The following is an 18,249-nucleotide window of genomic DNA, read 5'->3' as shown; positions in this document are numbered from 1 at the left end:
AGATTTAATCCATCCTCCCTTGGGTACCGTCCTCAAAATGATTCCTAACGCTTCATTGGAACATAAAACTATATTACAATTTGGCCTGTTCACTTTCAGATACCACACTTAATTATATAGATTTTATTTGTACAATTATTACTCTAAATGTTAGTACATTTGGAGGCGGTCAATGGATCCTTTTCATTCCCAACTTTCAATCGAATGGCCTTCCTCGCTATTCTCATACAACAAACTACTTTGAGTGTGGACTCGAATGAATTCGAATCAAATACAGAACCAAAAATTATTTTCTTTACTTTTAGTGGGAAAGTAAAATTCTATCTTTAATGAGGAAGTTAGTTCGACTGATGCTACGAATGAATTAAGTGAGAGGCATATGGGTACAAGTGAACAATTGAAGGGAGCTTCAGAGGAAGATATTACAAGGGGCAAAGGGGAGCAGTTAGTCAAAATTTAGAGTGTAATATCCAATGATGATGAAACAATAGATACCAAGCAAGGTGAGGAAGATGTTGACAATAAGCAAGAACAAGTGTATTGATTGAATTAGTGGAGACACTGCAAAGTACCATTAGGCTTAGAAGATGCATCCAAAAAAATGATTTCATCTATAGTCAAGCCTTCAACTTTGGAACTGAAACCACTATCTGAGAATTTAAAATATGGATACTTGGGAGAAAACAACACATTGTCGATAGTTATTGGAGCTTAGTTGTTTACAGAGTGAGAATTGGCCTTGTTAAATGTGTTGAAGAAGCATAAGAAGGAAATTAATTGGACAATTGCTAACATAAAGGGAATAAGCCCAACACTTTTTGAACACAAAATTCGAGTGAAAGAAGGTGAGAAACTGATAGTGGACGCTCAGAGGCAGCTGAATCTTACTATGAAGGATGTGGTGAAGAAAGCATTGATGAAATGGTTGGATGTTGACATAGTTTATGCGATTCCTAATAGTGTAATGCTCTCAAATCAATTCAGGAGTCTGGATCTTGGGCGTTACTAGATGATGCAAAATATTTGACAAAAAATTTTTCACTTTCTCATTTATTTTAAATCTGTCATTTGAAGTCCAAAAGAAAAGCTTAACATTTTAAAAATTTAAAAATGAAATATATGTTAAACAAATTATTACAACACATCTGATACAAATCTATACAAGTTAGAAATTTATCCAAGACAGACTTAAAAGGCAAATTTCAAGACCGCGCCACAAATCCTCTGTATGCACAATAGCCTAATCCGCCACCAGCTTGGCATACTCCTAGTTTTGTCCCTCCAGGTGAAGCCTCTTCTCAACAATCTTGAAAAGAAATAATAATCGTGTAAGTACGAAAGTACTTAGTGAGCTCATTAACCATACCTTGATGGAGTCCTTGTATTATTCTAGGACTTTCCATGAGTCAACTTCTAATTTGCATCATTTACTACAGTTTGTTTCATACGATTTTATCATTCTTATACACGCCAATTACCATTTCCCAATTATAATTAATCTTTCATACTTAATTAACTAGAGGACCCTTCACATTATTACACTATTCTCTTTCCCTATAATACTTTCGTAACAGAATATACCTTTAGAATCCACCTCCAACAACACATAACTAAACTCCTGCTATTCTTTCAAATAATTTGTGATAACCCGAATTAGGGCCTAATCGGAATAGTGGTTTTGGGACCACAAAATCTGAGATAGAAATAATTATTTTATGATTATTTTGAGGTCTATGATATGATTGCATGATTGTGTGAAAATTTCGTGAAGAAATTCTATGCATAAAGTGCTTAATTTGAAGTTAGGGACTAAATTGAATAAGTTACAAAACTTGCATTCTAGAAGTTTCTAGTATGAAATTGCTTTGAAATATTAATTAGGAGGTCTTGAATAGAAATTTTACCAATTTCTAAGTTTATGGACAAAAATTGGACATTGATGGAATTTTTGAAAGTTTAGTAAGGAAGGGCATTTTGGTCATTTGGATATTAAATGAAATAAAATGGGAAAAATAACACAACAATGATCATCTTCTCCATAAGTTGCTGCCAAATTTTTCTGTCCACCATATCTAGGGTTTCAACACATTTAAGCCTTGATTGTAATTGATTTCTGTGCCCGTTTTTAATGTTCTTTACATTTTTGAAATCCTCGTAGCTCGGTTTACCTATTTCTACTAATATTTTGAGCTAGGGTTTATATTTAAAATTTTAACCATGGATGATATGTATGAATTTTGATGTTTTATGGTAGAATATGAAGTTTGAGATTGCGTTAAACAACTTTTGCTAAGTTATTTTTCGTAAAAACGAGTAAAATGACATAATCGGTAAAAATACCTAATATTCATAAGTACATGTTAGAGTGTGAATTTGATGTTACTATAGAAGGGAAAAATGATAAGCATGTCATAAAACATAAGAAAATAGGATGAGGTTTAATTTATGAGCCTTGGGGAAAAAGAGTAAATATGTGAAAGTTTAGGGGCAAAATGGTAATTTTGTCAAAGTTCGTATTAGGGGCTGTTTTGATGAATGTGTGTATTAAATAAATTAATTTGGTATTATAGATCAAGAGAAAAGAGATTCGAGTCGAGATCGGGGGAAAAATAAAGTTTTCGAGGAATAGGCTCGACTATTCTCATTTTGTATCAAGGTAAGTTCATATGTAAATATTGTAATATAACCGTTATTTTAAATCATTTAATGCTATTTATACGATATTATGATTGTTATCATGTAATTCTATGGCTTGTGGTCATTGTTGGACAACATGCAAAAATTTTGTGAATTATGTGAAAAATGTGAAAGACTACCGAAGTATCGTCATTGGTATTCCAAGGAGAATGGTAAAAGAGTATGAACGAGAAAAGTCCGGTTGAACCTTAGGAATAGGTTCGGATATTTGGGCATCCGAACTCGTTGTGTTGAGTCTGAGTTCACTTATGGATGAGAACGTCCGAACTCGTTGAGTTGAGTCCGAGTTCGTGAAATGTAACTAGGCATCCGAACTCGTTGAGTTGAGTCCGAGTTCGCTTATGGGCGGGTTACATGGTAGCTTGGCTACATATGTGGCACTTATCTGCAAACTTTCCATGTATCCGAGTTATATTCCGATGTGTTCAACGGGTAAAATTCTAGTGAAATGGAAGAATACTCAAGATGCAAGTGACGTATTGGTAAGTGTTGTGGAATGGGCACTTTGAACAGCTATGTACCTAACCCTCGGGTTGAGACTTGATACGACAACAACAATATGGTAAGATGATGAATGATGAATAGAAATGTGATATATGTTTTGGTAATATTATGCTAATGTTGATTGGTATAATTACTTTGTTAAGTTATTTGTTATTTGCATGTGGACTTACTAAGCATCTATGCTTACTCCCTCATTTTCATTCTTTGTAGTTTTGACAAGTCAATTTGTGGATCGGGATGGTCGGAGGCACGCTCACACTATCACTGGACAATCGCGGTATAATGACTTGTAATTTTTGGAAATATGGCATGTATAGTATTCCAATCATTTTGTGTGTATAATCTTACGATATGGCCCATGAATGAAATGGAAATGTTTGAGAATGATTAGCTATTGGAATGGCTAATCAAGTTTATATATGATAACATGTATGCTTTATGTCTTAACTAAACCATGAAAATCCTTGGAAAGGTAAAATTTGCCACAAAATAGAATCAGACAGCAGCAGTGACATGAATTTGAAAAATAACTAAAAATATTAGAAATGGAATTAAATGATGAATAAGTTGTGGAATTGAAGATTGATGAGTCTATTTTCATATGGAAGAAATGAAACAGGTAAATGAGTTATATTTTATGAGATATTTAGGTTTTGGTGGAACAGGGTCAGAGCTATCTCTGAATCCCCTGTTCTGAATTTAAAAATTTGCCATAAATTGTACAAAAAACAATTAGGAGTTTTACCTTACATGTATGAAATCCTTATTGAGTCTAGTTTCATGAAAAACAAACAGAATAGTCATTGAAACTTTTTACAGAGAGATATTTGATTCGTAATACATAGGAGTCAGAGTACCTGAACCTTGAAATAGGGGAACCTTTAACTAATAAATTGTACTAATTGGCCCAACCAAAAATTCTAGAAAACAATTAGTAAGTAGATATATGAGTCTAGTTTCAGGGAAAATTTACGGAATTGGATTTCGAGTTTAGTAACTCGAGATATAAATTTTTTAGCGACTATGACCAGTTAGCCAGCTTGTCTGGAAATTCTAAAATAAATTGTTTGAGCTGTTTAATTAATGAATTAAGTCTGTTAACACCTCGTGCTCGACACCGGTGACGGTCTCGGGTACGGGGGCATTACATAATTTCTTACTGACATTGTCTTGGGTAGATACATACATATGGAAGATACCTACATAGTTTTTCATACTATTGGTTCTCACGCAGACATACCCTGATTCATTTCTATTCACATACCCATATGGATAATTCACTACGAATAACATTCAGATGAACTCCATATCATGCTATATCAAGATCTCATATTTCAAATTAGCATTGACTGAGAATCAGAATAATTTTGAAGAAGATATGATAGCCCTTACTTTTCATATTTACAGATCATCATAATAGACACCCTTATTATCATACAGATAAACATCTCCTTTTCATAGAGAATCCTTAAGATTTTATTCAACTTTTACTCCAGAGTATACCAATACCTTGTCTTAGTTATAATTGCTACAAAACTACTAGAACTTACTCATATTTTACCATCGAGATAGACGTTCAGATTCATGGCTTACTAGATATTTCTAACAATTAATGCCACATAGACTTAGCAAAATACAACATATTAATTATCAGATAGAGGATGCCACTAAGGCGATCCTTTCATAATTCACCTCAAACACTTTTCTTTCATGTTTTGTCACAAAGGCTTTTCTTTCATGACGAGTTTACGATATGGATTTACCTAAACTCACATAATGTTAAGTTTGCCTATCATCGTCCTAGGACACATAGGAAACCCCATTAGGTACTAACCATCCTTTAGTTCCTTTTGGAGAGAGCCATGGCCATGGAATTTTCATTTTAGAGCTCATGTTTAAAGTCCCGGTGGACACCTTTTGACAATTTCATAGAGAGCAAACACAGACCCACTTTATAGACTCTTCATGCACTAATGTCTAAGACTCATTTTGTAGACCTTTCATACAATTACTATATACATTCCAAGCATAAATACATAACCATACTTCAACATCACATTATTTATACACCATTTATCATATACTTGAACCTATGAATTTCAATATCATATATACATACTATTCTCGCAAACAATCATGCATTCAAAGATATCCTTTGGTAAATTACTCATATATCCATATCTATGACATACAATATCTTCCATGATTTCAGTTCATATTTCAGTTAGTATCCTATATATATATATGAATAGTGCACATGCAAGAGTCAGCATAGAGACTTACCTGGCAACCACGGTTAGTAGTTTGAACTCCAAGTTCAACATCCAAAAAGAAACTACAACAATCACTGCTTATAAAACATAAGAACACTATTAAAACTCATTCGAGTAACTTTTACCATCATCTGAATCTTAGATAACCTCCATGCAAAACCTTACTGCTTCATCTTACTGTTCACACACATAAAATAGACTTACTCTTTCAGAAGTCAACATGCAAAACTATAATACTTACTCAGGAAATGAAACAACCCTCTTCATGAACTCAAATCCTTAGTTTCAGCTTAACAAGAGATATCTATTCTCAGCTCCAATGAAACTCAACCATGTCATTTTGAATGGAAGAAAGAAGAAAAACCCTCTTATCTTCGAACCCAAATCAATATGTGTATATATATAAAACCCATGTTCTCATAGTGGAACTTAACACGTGTCACAATCTTTCCAAACTGCCTTATAAATGGTTTGCAGGTGTAATGAAACAAATATGAGAATCCAAAATTTTTATATAGTTTTAGTTCATCCCTTCATTTAATTCCTAACCACCTTGTTAAAATGTAACTTGTGACAGCCCTAAAGTGACCCTAGTCAGAAAGCGGTCTCGGGACCGCTAGACCGAGTCACCAAATTATTTGAATGTGATAATTATTGCCTAAAATATGTGAATATAAATGTGTGAAAGTTTTAAGCTTCGATTTAGTTAATTGCATGTGAATTTAGTTGATAGGACTTATGTGAGAAAATTTAGAAATGTGCTAGGCAAATGCAAGTGGCCTAATAGTGCATGTAATCAAAGGGGTGGACTTGCATGTCAATTTCCCCCCATTTAAGTACTAGTGGCCGGCCATGACAAGGGATGATGGGCAAAACATGTCATGAAACATGTTGTGTTAATGGAAAAATAAAATAAGAAGCATGGGCAAAACATGTCATGAAACATGTTGTGTTAATGGAAGAATAAAATAAGAAGCATGGGCAATAAACTAATAAGAAATTGAAGGAAGAAAACAAAGAGAAAGAAATGTGTTCATCATTCTCATGCATGACCAAAAAAAAAGAAGAGAAAATCTCTCATGTTGTTCTTGGCCGAATAGGAGAAAGAAAAAGAAGGAAAAAGAGCTTTGAGGAAATCGGCTATGGTGGTTTGATAGACTAAGGTATGTTTGATGATGTTCCATGAGATGCATGCATGTTTTAGTAGTTAGCTTGAGTTCTAAATAGCCCATGGTTCAAATCTTTACTATGTCATGGAGATGATATTCGGCCAAGGTGGATTGGTGTTGATATCATTTGCATGCTAAAAGTGAAGCTTTGTAATGGTGCATGTGATGGTGGATTGATGATTCTTGAATCTTCTTTTTAGCATTTTTGAGTGAGACATTAAGTTCTTTGTTTAACCATGACCAAAAATTGAAATGGTATGGTGTTGTGATGCAATCGGCCCCAACATAGACATGTATGTTCGGCCACATGAATAAGTACATAAGTTATGTGTATGTTCGGCCATAGGTAGCCTATTGATGGCTTTAGCTTGACTTAGAAAATTCGGCTAAGGGGAAATATTAGCTAGTATGTTGAATTCGATTCGTGATTTCGTACATATTTGACTCTAGTGTCTAATGTATATATGGGCTAAGTACCTTGAGCTTCTCTTTTGATGTTCGAATGAATTGTATTAAATTGCTTGATGTGATTAAAAATGCGTATGACCATTGTGTATTTGAGCTAAAAGGTGGCCATATGACCTATCAAACTCCTTGTCATATTCGGCCATAAGCTAGCAAAATGAGACTTTAATGAGTTAAATTTGTTTGAATTAAGCTCAAGAGCAAAGGGGAACTAAATCCGATAAAGGGAAGGAAAAAATGGTCGAATAGCCGTCGAAACCGTTCGACAACATTCGAGGTAAGTTCTTGAGTAATAGAGCTTAAATTATGATTTGATAGATCATGTTTTAAGCAAATCAAAATCATGCTCTTTGTGTGTGGCTATTGAGCCGAAATTGCAAGAGTGATAAGTGTCTTGTGTTTGAGTTTTGCTAATGAAAATGAAATACGAATGTGTCATGATTTATTGTTAAATGTGCATGGTTATTCGAATGATGTCCGGGCTAAGTCCCGAAGGCTTTGTGCTAAGTGACCATATCCGGACTAAGATTCGAAGGCATTTGTGTGAGTTACTAATTCCGGGCTAAGCCCGAAGGCATTGGTGCGAGTTACTAAATCCGGGTTAAGTCCCGAAGGCATTTGTGCGAGTTACTATAACCGGGCTATGTCCCGAAGGTATTTGAACGAGTAGCTATATCCGGTTAAATTCCGAAGGTACGTGATTTGGGAATGAATGATCTTGCTGTAAAATTTCAGTTAATACGCTTGTAACATCCCAACATTGAGGTATGTTTCGTATGTGCTTTGAATTAGTTGAGCCCTTACAAATAAGTATTCGCTCAGTTGATAAATGAGCTACCGACCTTTGGCTAAGTTGATCTTTGTGTATGAATAAAAGGGTTGGTAATGTGAAGTAAGTATGATATTGAAAATTTGTGCATATGAAATTATCCGTTTAGCTACATGAATGCTATACTTTGGTTGTGTCTAAATTCTTTGCTCAAAACTTACTAAGCATTTAATGCTTACTCCGTTTCTTTGATTCTCTGTTTTATAGATTTTGGTTCTTCAGCTATCGGACTCGGGATTTTGAAGTTGAAGTCGCCCACACTATCAAAGCCCCCTTTTGGTACAATTTTGGTTGAACTTCGAAATGGCATGTATAGGACTAGCTTTTTTGTTGTGGGTCATGGACCCTTTGGATTTGTATAATTTTGGATAGCCATGCGAAAATGGCTTATATATGTTTGAGCATAATGTTATGCTCATTTGGTATGGATATGCTTAACAAGGATTGGCCATGGGAATGGTTAATCACTATCATAATTTGTGCTATTTATGCTAAAAGGGCTAGTTGAATCATGGAAACTATTAAATTGGTAAAGTCTACCTTAAAGGCAGATGCTGACAGCAGCAGTGATGTAGATTTGGAAAATAACTCAAAATAGTAGGAATGGAATTAAATAGTGAATAAATTATGCAAATGAACCTTGATGAATCTATTTTCATAGGAAAGTAACGAAACGTTCATATGAATAGTATATTATGAGATGCTAAAGTTTTTGTGAGACAGGGCCAGAACGGTTTCTGGATTCCCTGTTCCGACTTTGGAAATTCATTATAAATTAACCAGAGATAATTAGAAGTCATTCCATATATGAATAGATTCCTTTTTGAGTCTAGTTTCTATAGAAATAAACTACATCAGTATTGAAGCCCTGTACAGGGAGATATCCAAGTCGTAATGCGCAAAGGTCAGTGTAGTCGATCCCTGTAACATGGGAGACTTTGACTAATAAACCGTACTAATTGGCCTGACCAAAAATTCTAGAAAAAATTTTATAGATGCGTATATGAGTCTAGTTTCAGGGAAAAATCACGAAGATGATTTTTGAGTTGTGAAACTCAAGATATGATTTTTATGGTGACAGTGACGCAGTTAGCCAGCTTGCCTGGAAAATTTAAAATGGATTGTGCAAAGAAGTGATTTAAGTCTGCAAACCCCTCGTGTCCGACTCCGGCGACGGACTCCAGTACGGGGTGTTACATAACTAGCACCGTAACTAGTCAAACTTGGCGCAAAATACCTTCGGCAACAACCCAAGGTACCCAAAAATCCTCAATACTCTTACCAATCTCTTTTTCTTAAAGACCCAACACATGATGAGAACAATTATTTCAATATTCGAACATTTATTATGTGCCCAATCTATATGTCAAAAGTATCAATGGGGAGGATAACACTAAGCCATTCAGATTACTTTTCGTTTACTCACCAAACTCAGAACCTGCCAAAACTGGGTGTTATAGATAGTGAATGGGTTAATCCAACACAATGTGTCTCTAAAAAGGATGGTTTGACGGTGGTTGCTAATGAGAAGAACAAATTCATCCCAACTCAAACAATGAAAGTATGAAATGTATGCATCGACTATAGAAAACTTAATGATGCAACATAGAATGATCACTTCTCGCTACCCTTCATTGACCAAATGTTTGATAGACTGGTAGGGAATGAATATTGTTGCTTCATTGATGGTTATTTTGAATACCATCAAATTTTAATCCATCCTAATGATCAAGAGAAAACTATGTTCCCTTGCCTATTTAAAACTTATGTGCTCCTGATGATGCCATTCGGTTTATGCAATATGCCTTTCGTCTTTATACGGTGTATGATATCAAGCTTCATGGATATGATAGAAGACAAATTGGATGTCTTCATGGATGAATATTTTGTATGTGAAGATTCCTTTATTAAATGCCTGACTAATCTAGTATGGGTTCTAGAAAGGTGTGAAGACACAAATTTGGTTCTTAATTGGGAGAAATGTCATTTCATGATAAACGAGGGGATTGTTAGGGACACTGCATTTCTAAGAAAGGGTTGGAAGTGGATAAGGCTAAAATTGAAGTCATCAAAAAATTACCACATTCAACTGTAGTTCACTGAATTAGAAACTTTCTCCGACACGCGGGATTCTACCATTGATTTATTAAGGACTTTGGCCAAATTGCTAAATCGTTGAACCAATTTCAAAAAGACACCCCATTTGTATTTGATGAAGCATGTGCACAAGCTTTTGAGGTGACAATAAAGAAATTAGTGATGGCTTCGATCATAATAAGCTCGGATTGGGAAGAACCTTTCGTAATCATGTGCGATGCGAGTGATTATGTTGATGGAGCAGTATTGGGATAGAAAATGGACAAAATTCATTATGCCAGTAAAATTATAACATTTCGAATTTTGGGCCTAGAAGTATTAGGTCTTGAGCATGGGAACAATTAGGAGGCTACACATAAATGTTTAATTGTGTAGGAAGGTGACATATATGCATGTCTGCTTCAGTGGTTAAGTGTCCTAGGAAGTGCCTGAGAAGTTTTGGGTTCAAGCCTGGGCATGTGCAAAAGTTTTGTTTTTAAAAGGTTTAAACCTTATCCCTAGTCAGTAGGCTTATAAATAAATGTGGGTAACACATGACAGAAATGGCCTGCTAGTCTAGGGGATAAGTGGCGTGTTACTGTAACCTAAGGCCTGAGGTTCGAGTCCTTGTTGTGCAATAAGGAGTTTTATTTTGCTGCTAGTATTGTGGGAGTGTCCTATCTCAACCGAATTACTGAAGAGTTGGATTGGAATTTGAAATTGGAGGTTGTGGAAAGGATGGACGTTTTTGGGGAGCGGATTGAGGTATTTCGGTTGTTAGGGAGATTTGGGGAGGAAAATTTGGATAGAAGAGGTTGTGTGGAGTTCAACTAGTTGGTGGAGAGATGTGAGGAGATTTTCAACAAATGGATCAAGGGAAGGAAATAGTGGTGCCAAAATTGAACTCTTTCTCAAGAGAATTCAGATACCATCTATCATTTCGGTGTTTTCCTCCTAGTTTTGACGTTTTCAGTTTTGGGAGTTTTTTCTCTCCTTCATCTTTCGATATTTCTGCTTTGGTGCCCTACCGTATTTTGTTTTCTACTTCTGTTTTCTATGCTTACTCCCTCTTTCAATAGGTTCTGATTAGTTACCTTCTCCTTTTGTCATTTATGAGTACCTCTTTCTCTCTTCTCTCTATTCCTTTAGCTTTTATCGAGTTTTGCATTGTTAAAACCGAATATCATCTTCTCTTCTCCTCCTCCTTCAATTCTTCTGTGATTAACAGATCTCCCTCTTCTCATACTGTTACTTTGACTGAATACCTCATTTTTCCTCTTTCTCTAATCAATTTCCTCTTGATCGATTAATACTCATTCTTTCACCCTCTCTGTGCCGATTCTCATGTGCTCTCTATCATTTTTGGTGGTAATACAACTATTCAATTATGCTCTCTCTCTTCTCTTTTTTCTCTACTGTAATAGTTTTCCATCTAACAACTCTTTTCTCTGCCAATTACTGTTAGGAGGTGCGATTGTTATATCTTGTGCCCCGGTCCGAGTGGGTGTTTCTAGAGGTAGGCCGAATACTACTGTCTTTTATTCTTAGTCTGCTCCTTCGGTAAGTTGCTATATACTTGGTTCATCTATTTACGTGTATGGTATTAGTTAACAAGTTATAATTGGGATGCAGGTAGTCTTTAAGGATTCCAAGCGATCCCTTGCAACGGTTTAGTGCGATCAATCAACGCGAGTGATAGGTAATCTCTCGAGCAAGTGTTTTAGGTTAGGGTTCTTTTCAATTTATTGGTAAGCGACTAAGCGAAGTTTCTGATTGTGTTAGGTTGGGGTTCTCGTGAGTTAGTCGAGCACTTTCGCAAACAGGTGTGTAAAAATACTGCCCTACTCGTAAATCGAAAAAAGTCGACACAAGTGACTGTCTACGCAACACGAGCGTACGCTCGCTCGTGTGGTAATTCGAATGCCTAAATGTGGGCGTAAGATCGTTAAGGTCGGCCATGAGTGACTTCATGGTCTAAGGCTGATCTGGGCCATGTTAGGCCAAAATCGACCGTGTTGGGCCAAAATGGGCCGTGTGGCCCCACGGGCTTGTGGGCCCCACACGGGTAAATCACACGGATGTATAGAAAATATTGGACCAGTGTAACACCCCAAACCCGGCCCAGACATTACGGCCGAATCCAGTGTGTCACATTGGAGCGTTACTGTATAGCTCATGTTTTATCTAAAATCTTTCTTAGTGATTTAAAGAGTATTTTTGTTGTGCAATAAGGAGTTTTATTTTGCTGCTAGTATTGTGGGAGTGTCCTATCTCAACCGAATTACTGAAGAGTTGGATTGGAATTTGAAATTGGTGGTTGTGGAAAGGATGGACGTTTTTGGGGAGCGGATTGAGGTATTTCGGTTGTTAGGGAGATTTGGGGAGGAAAATTTGGATAGAAGAGGTTGTGTGGAGTTCAACTAGTTGGTGGAGAGATGTGAGGAGATTTTCAACAAATGGATCAAGGGAAGGAAGTAGTGGTGCCAAAATTGAACTCTTTCTCAAGAGAATTCAGATACCATCTATCATTTCGGTGTTTTCCTCCTAGTTTTGACGTTTTCAGTTTTGGGAGTTTTTTCTCTCCTTCATCTTTCGATATTTCTGCTTTGGTGCCCTACCGTATTTTGTTTACTACTTCTGTTTTCTATGCTTACTCCCTCTTTCAATAGGTTCTGATTAGTTACCTTCTCCTTTTGTCATTTATGAGTACCTCTTTCTCTCTTCTCTCTATTCCTTTAGCTTTTTATCGAGTTTTGCATTGTTAAAACCGAATATCATCTTCTCTTCTCCTCCTCCTTCAATTCTTCTGTGATTAACAGATCTCCCTCTTTCTCATACTGTTACTTTGACTGAATACCTCATTTTTCCTCTTTCTCTAATCAATTTCCTCTTGATCGATTAATACTCATTCTTTCACCCTCTCTGTGCCGATTCTCATGTGCTCTCTATCATTTTTGGTGGTAATACAACTATTCAATTATGCTCTCTCTCTTCTCTTTTTTCTCTACTGTAATAGTTTTCCATCTAACAACTCTTTTCTCTGCCAATTATTGTTAGGAGGTGCGATTGTTATATCTTGTGCCCCGGTCCGAGTGGGTGTTTCTAGAGGTAGGCCGAATACTACTGTCTTTTATTCTTAGTCTGCTCCTTCGGTAAGTTGCTATATACTTGGTTCATCTATTTACGTGTATGGTATTAGTTAACAAGTTATAATTGGGATGCAGGTAGTCTTTAAGGATTCCAAGCGATCCCTTGCAACGGTTTAGTGCGATCAATCAAATCGAGTGATAGGTAATCTCTCGAGCAAGTGTTTTAGGTTAGGGTTCTTTTCAATTTATTGGTAAGCGACTAAGCGAAGTTTCTGATTGTGTTAGGTTGGGGTTCTCGTGAGTTAGTCGAGCACTTTCGAAAACAGGTGTGTAAAAATACTGCCCTACTCGTAAATCGAAAAAAGTCGACACAAGTGACTGTCTACGCAACACGAGCGTACGCTCGCTCGTGTGGTAATTCGAATGCCTAAATGTGGGCGTAAGATCGTTAAGGTCGGCCATGAGTGACTTCATGGTCTAAGGCTGATCTGGGCCATGTTAGGCCAAAATCGACCGTGTTGGGCCAAAATGGGCCGTGTGGCCCCACGGGTTTGTGGGCCCCACACGGGTAAATCACACGGATGTATGGAAAATATTGGACCAGTGTAACACCCCAAACCCGGCCCAGACATTACGGCCGAATCCGGTGTGTCACATTGGAGCGTTACTGTATAGGTCATGTTTTATCTAAAATCTTTCTTAGTGATTTAAAGAGTATTTTTGTTGTAGTTTAAAGTGAATGGAAGCTGTGCACCAGGTAGGATGCCGGAAAAATAGGAGGTGAGTCTATTAGACTGCTTAACTACCAAGCTCTCCACGAATCCACTCGTAGACATGCACACAACAATTGCCACACTTTAACTGAATGGTTGTTCAGGAAAAACCTTTTCATTTTAAGCCTTTGAAAGCACTTATTAATTTTAGAAAATGTTTTTCTTTCAGAAGCTTTGTCTTGTTTCACTATATTTTGAACTCGGGTAATTTCTTTTAAAAACGCGCCCTAGAGCTATTCAATTTCAAACATTTAAATCCATATAATGCCTAAGCTAATAATCATACTAAAGCAATCAAAAATAATTAAAGCGGCCTTATTACAACTTAAAACCCAAAGCTATTAAAGTAAATGAAACCAATCAAGTCATAAGAAGGAAATTGAGCTTCCAAAACATGTGGCCACTCGGAATCCCTCTTAGCTCCAAGTCTACTATGGTTGGGGGTTACCTGTATGGATAAAATTAAAGGGTGAGTTTGGAAAACTCAGTGTGTAAAATAACCCAAACATAGTTCAGATCAGTTCAAACCACAGAAACAGATTAAGTTGGGCCTTAGCCCTATACAGAACTCAGAATGAAGCCATAGGCCCATAACAGAAACAGAATAGATATATCATGTATGCGGAAAACCCAACCCATATCCATCCGTATACACCCCCGTACTAACCTTACACCATGTGGGGAGACTACTCGACCCACCCATCCGCTACACGTCACAGAATTTGCAGCATGGCTACTAGAAGTGATATTTGTGGCAGAGCCACCAGAAACAGATATTTGTGGCAGAGCCACCAGAACGCTTCCTCCATCAATATACCCCATCCCACGCAGTAGATATACATGTCATGGCATACAACAAACAGAATCAGAATATCATGCATCCCAGTCAAAATTAACCCTAGGGGTATAATGGTAATTTTGCACCTAGAGGTATAATGGTAATTTCCATACATAGGGGTATTTTAGTGAATTTAACCATTTTAGGGTTTACATTCATATTACAGCCATTAACACATTAACAGAAAAACTTACCGAGTGTTTTTACCAAATTGGGCCAGTTGGCCCACTAACTCTTTTTCGGCCCATTAAGCCCAAATATACCGAGGTGCACGAAATTGCACACTTTGCAGTCATACCACTTGTCATTACCAAAATTACCGTTTTCGGCTTTTCGGCTTTTACCGATCTAGTCTATGAGTGGGTGTCACTTACACACCTGATTTGTGACAACTGCTACCGAAATCTCCCACGATATCCTACAATCACTCACTAGACATATCAGATCCAAAATACAATGGCAACCATCATAAACTTACTTACCATAATCGGCCATCAATACATATGGCCCTTGAGATCCTACCTTTGCCAAAACTAGTGACTAGATCTCGATCTAGTCGTTCCACTTGTCCAAGCCTTCGATCAGCAGCCTCTAGATCACACTAACACTAAGACAAATCAATTGTTACAACCCTTAGAGCCTTAAGCTCCAATCGACAGCCTCCCTATGCTTTTAGGGATTTTGGCTTTTCTAAAACCCAAAATAAAGAATAGATCTAAGTACCTACCACAGGTTCTTTCAACCAAAACGGTTCTACTTCAGTTTCTACTTAGATCTGATGCAGATTCAGCCCTTAAAAACTATGGTGTTTTCGGCTTTTGGAACTGTGAAAAGAAAGATGATTTGGTATGGTGATTTTGCAGTGGTATTGCCGACAGGGGTTGAGGTTTAGAGGATGTGAAAATTAGCCAAAAGAGATGAAGAAAATAGGAGGATTTTGGCTAGAAGAAATCGGCACAAGAAACAACTTTCTGGATTTCGCCTTTTATGGCAGTCGGCTATAGAGGTTTAGACAAGAATGGGAATGAAAGAGGAGATGAGTAGAATGGTAGGAATGTTTTGGCTAGAGAAGAAAAGAAGGAGAAAAGAAAATAGAAGAAAAGAGGAGAAGAGAAGGAAGAATTCGGCTCTCAGGAGATCTAACTTTGCATTTTTTGGCTTTTTGCGACACTGAGAAGGGAATAGAATGAAAGTGAAGGCTGTAGGTGGCTAACCCTAATTTGGAAAAACAAAAAAGAAAATAAAGCTTACCCTAATGGCCATTCAGACGCACGGCCCAACCTTCCTAAAGCCCTAGCCGAATTTCCCCTTAAGCCCTATCACATGCCCATCACATGCACACAACAAAAAAATAAAAGTAACAACACGCTTACCTTGTGACTTGAACTCTAGCTCCCCCTAAACATCCACACATCACTCCCCAAACACCTAGGTGGTGCTACATGCCACTTTACCATAGATCTTTTTGTGTCCTATTTTACCACCTCAATCTTAAAAGCCCAATTCGCCAGCACCCTCTCTCCCCAAAATTAAAAACTCAGGAATTGCCTCGAATTCAATTTACTCTTGGGCCTTTTAAAGGCCCACTAACATACTCAGACCCACACCAGACAGTCAAAACAAAGTATTTCTAAAATTCATTGGAAATTACAGAAATCCCAAAAATCTCGAAAATTGGGGCGTTACAACCAGATTCTGTATTCCACACAGCCAAGGCCATTTCTAGGTTTTGTGGGCCACACGGGTGTGTTGGCCCACATGGGTCGCAAAATGGGCATTGGGCCCATTTTTGTTGTTTGACTGTTAAGGTTGCACGGGTCGCCTGAGACGACTGTGGACCTTTTGTTAGGTCGATAAGCATACTTGGACCCTTAATCGATAAAATGACTATTTTGTCCTTATGGGGTAAAATAATTGTTTTGCTCTTATAAGGGAAAATGATTGTTTTGCCCTTATGGGGTAAAATGACTATTTTGCACTTATAAGGTAAAATGATTGTTTTGCCTTTATGAGGTAAAATGACTGTTTTTCCCTTATGAGGTAAAATGATTGTTTTTCCCTTATGGGGTAAAATGACTGTTTTGCCTTTATGAGGTAAAATGACTATTTTGCCCTTTTATGGTAAGATGACTGTTTTACCCCTATTTGATGTATGTTTATATTTTAGCATGCTATTGTAACTGTATTGAATACATTTATGGGTTTTTATATGATTGGAGGAAGTGTATTGTACTGGCAGCTCTACTGCAAATCACTGATGGCTTTAAGCCTCTTATACTGGTAGCTCTGCTGTAAATACTGTTTAGTGCCGCAACCGGTGCTATATGGAGTGTAGGGATGGGTGGGTTGATTGTATCCCCATATGGAGTATAGGGTTGGATAGAGATGAAGTGTAGAGGCTGGATGGGTAGGACTTGCATACTATTTACTGTTACTGCACTGTTTACTATTACTACAATGGGCCAAGGCCCGAACACATGACTGTTTCTGAATTGAGATGGGCTAAAGCCCAAACTGATATTGTCACTGTTACTAAAAAGGGTTTAGGCCTAGACTGTGCTTGTTTTCTGACTGTTTGCTTATATGGGATTACACATTGAGTTTTTGTAAACTCACCCATCTGTTTAACTGGACAGGTAATCCCCAGCATTAGGCGAATCGGTGCTGCAAGGGACTCAATGGTGGCCACACACCACGTTTATATAATAAGTAATTTAATTTGGGTATTTGTTTATGTAATAAGGCCTCTATAGGTTTGAACTTAAATTTGGGTTTTTTATTTTCTTGGGTTTCTGCTAGCAGTAGGAAAAGATGCGTGTTTTCAAAAAGATAAATGTTTTTCCCAAAACACAACGTTTACGCGACATATTTTAAAAGTTTCAGCAAAAAACAATGTTTTAAAAAGTAATAACAATTTTAATATGATTAGCATTTTGCAAAACGACTTGAGTTTTAAATTAAACAAACCTCTATAATAACACACAAAGAGGATAAGTTGAGAATGGGTTTTACAATATCTTACTTTGCAAAAAACACTTCAATGTGACATCGCCAGATTCGGCTATAGCGTCCAGGAAGGGTTTGGAGTGTTACAAAAATGTGGAACTCGACACAATGTACTTATACTACCATTGAGAAGAGATGGTGGCGATAGTATTTGTATGTGAAAATTTTAGGCCTTATCTAATGGTGAACAAAGCATATTTTTATACTGACCATTCAACCTTGAAATATATCTTGAAGAAGAAAGAAACTAAAGCCAGTTTAATGAGATAGATATTTTTTCTTCAAGAGTTCAATCTTTGGATCATTGACCGAAAATGGACTGAAAATCAAGTCACAGATCATCCATCTAGATTGGATGTAGATGCGAAGAAATGAAGAAATCAAGTGATAAATGAGAAATTTATAGATGAGCATCTGTTTTGAGTTGAACACCGTCAAATAATGACTAAAAGCAGCAGATGCCTTGGCATGCAGATATAGTCAACTAGTTTATTCAAGGAGTTTCTCCTACAAATGCTTCGGGATAGTAG

Source organism: Gossypium hirsutum, chromosome A01, assembly GCF_007990345.1.
Source record: "Gossypium hirsutum isolate 1008001.06 chromosome A01, Gossypium_hirsutum_v2.1, whole genome shotgun sequence".
In the NCBI taxonomy this organism is placed as follows: Eukaryota; Viridiplantae; Streptophyta; class Magnoliopsida; order Malvales; family Malvaceae; genus Gossypium; species Gossypium hirsutum.
Note: the sequence above shows the minus strand (reverse complement) of the source record.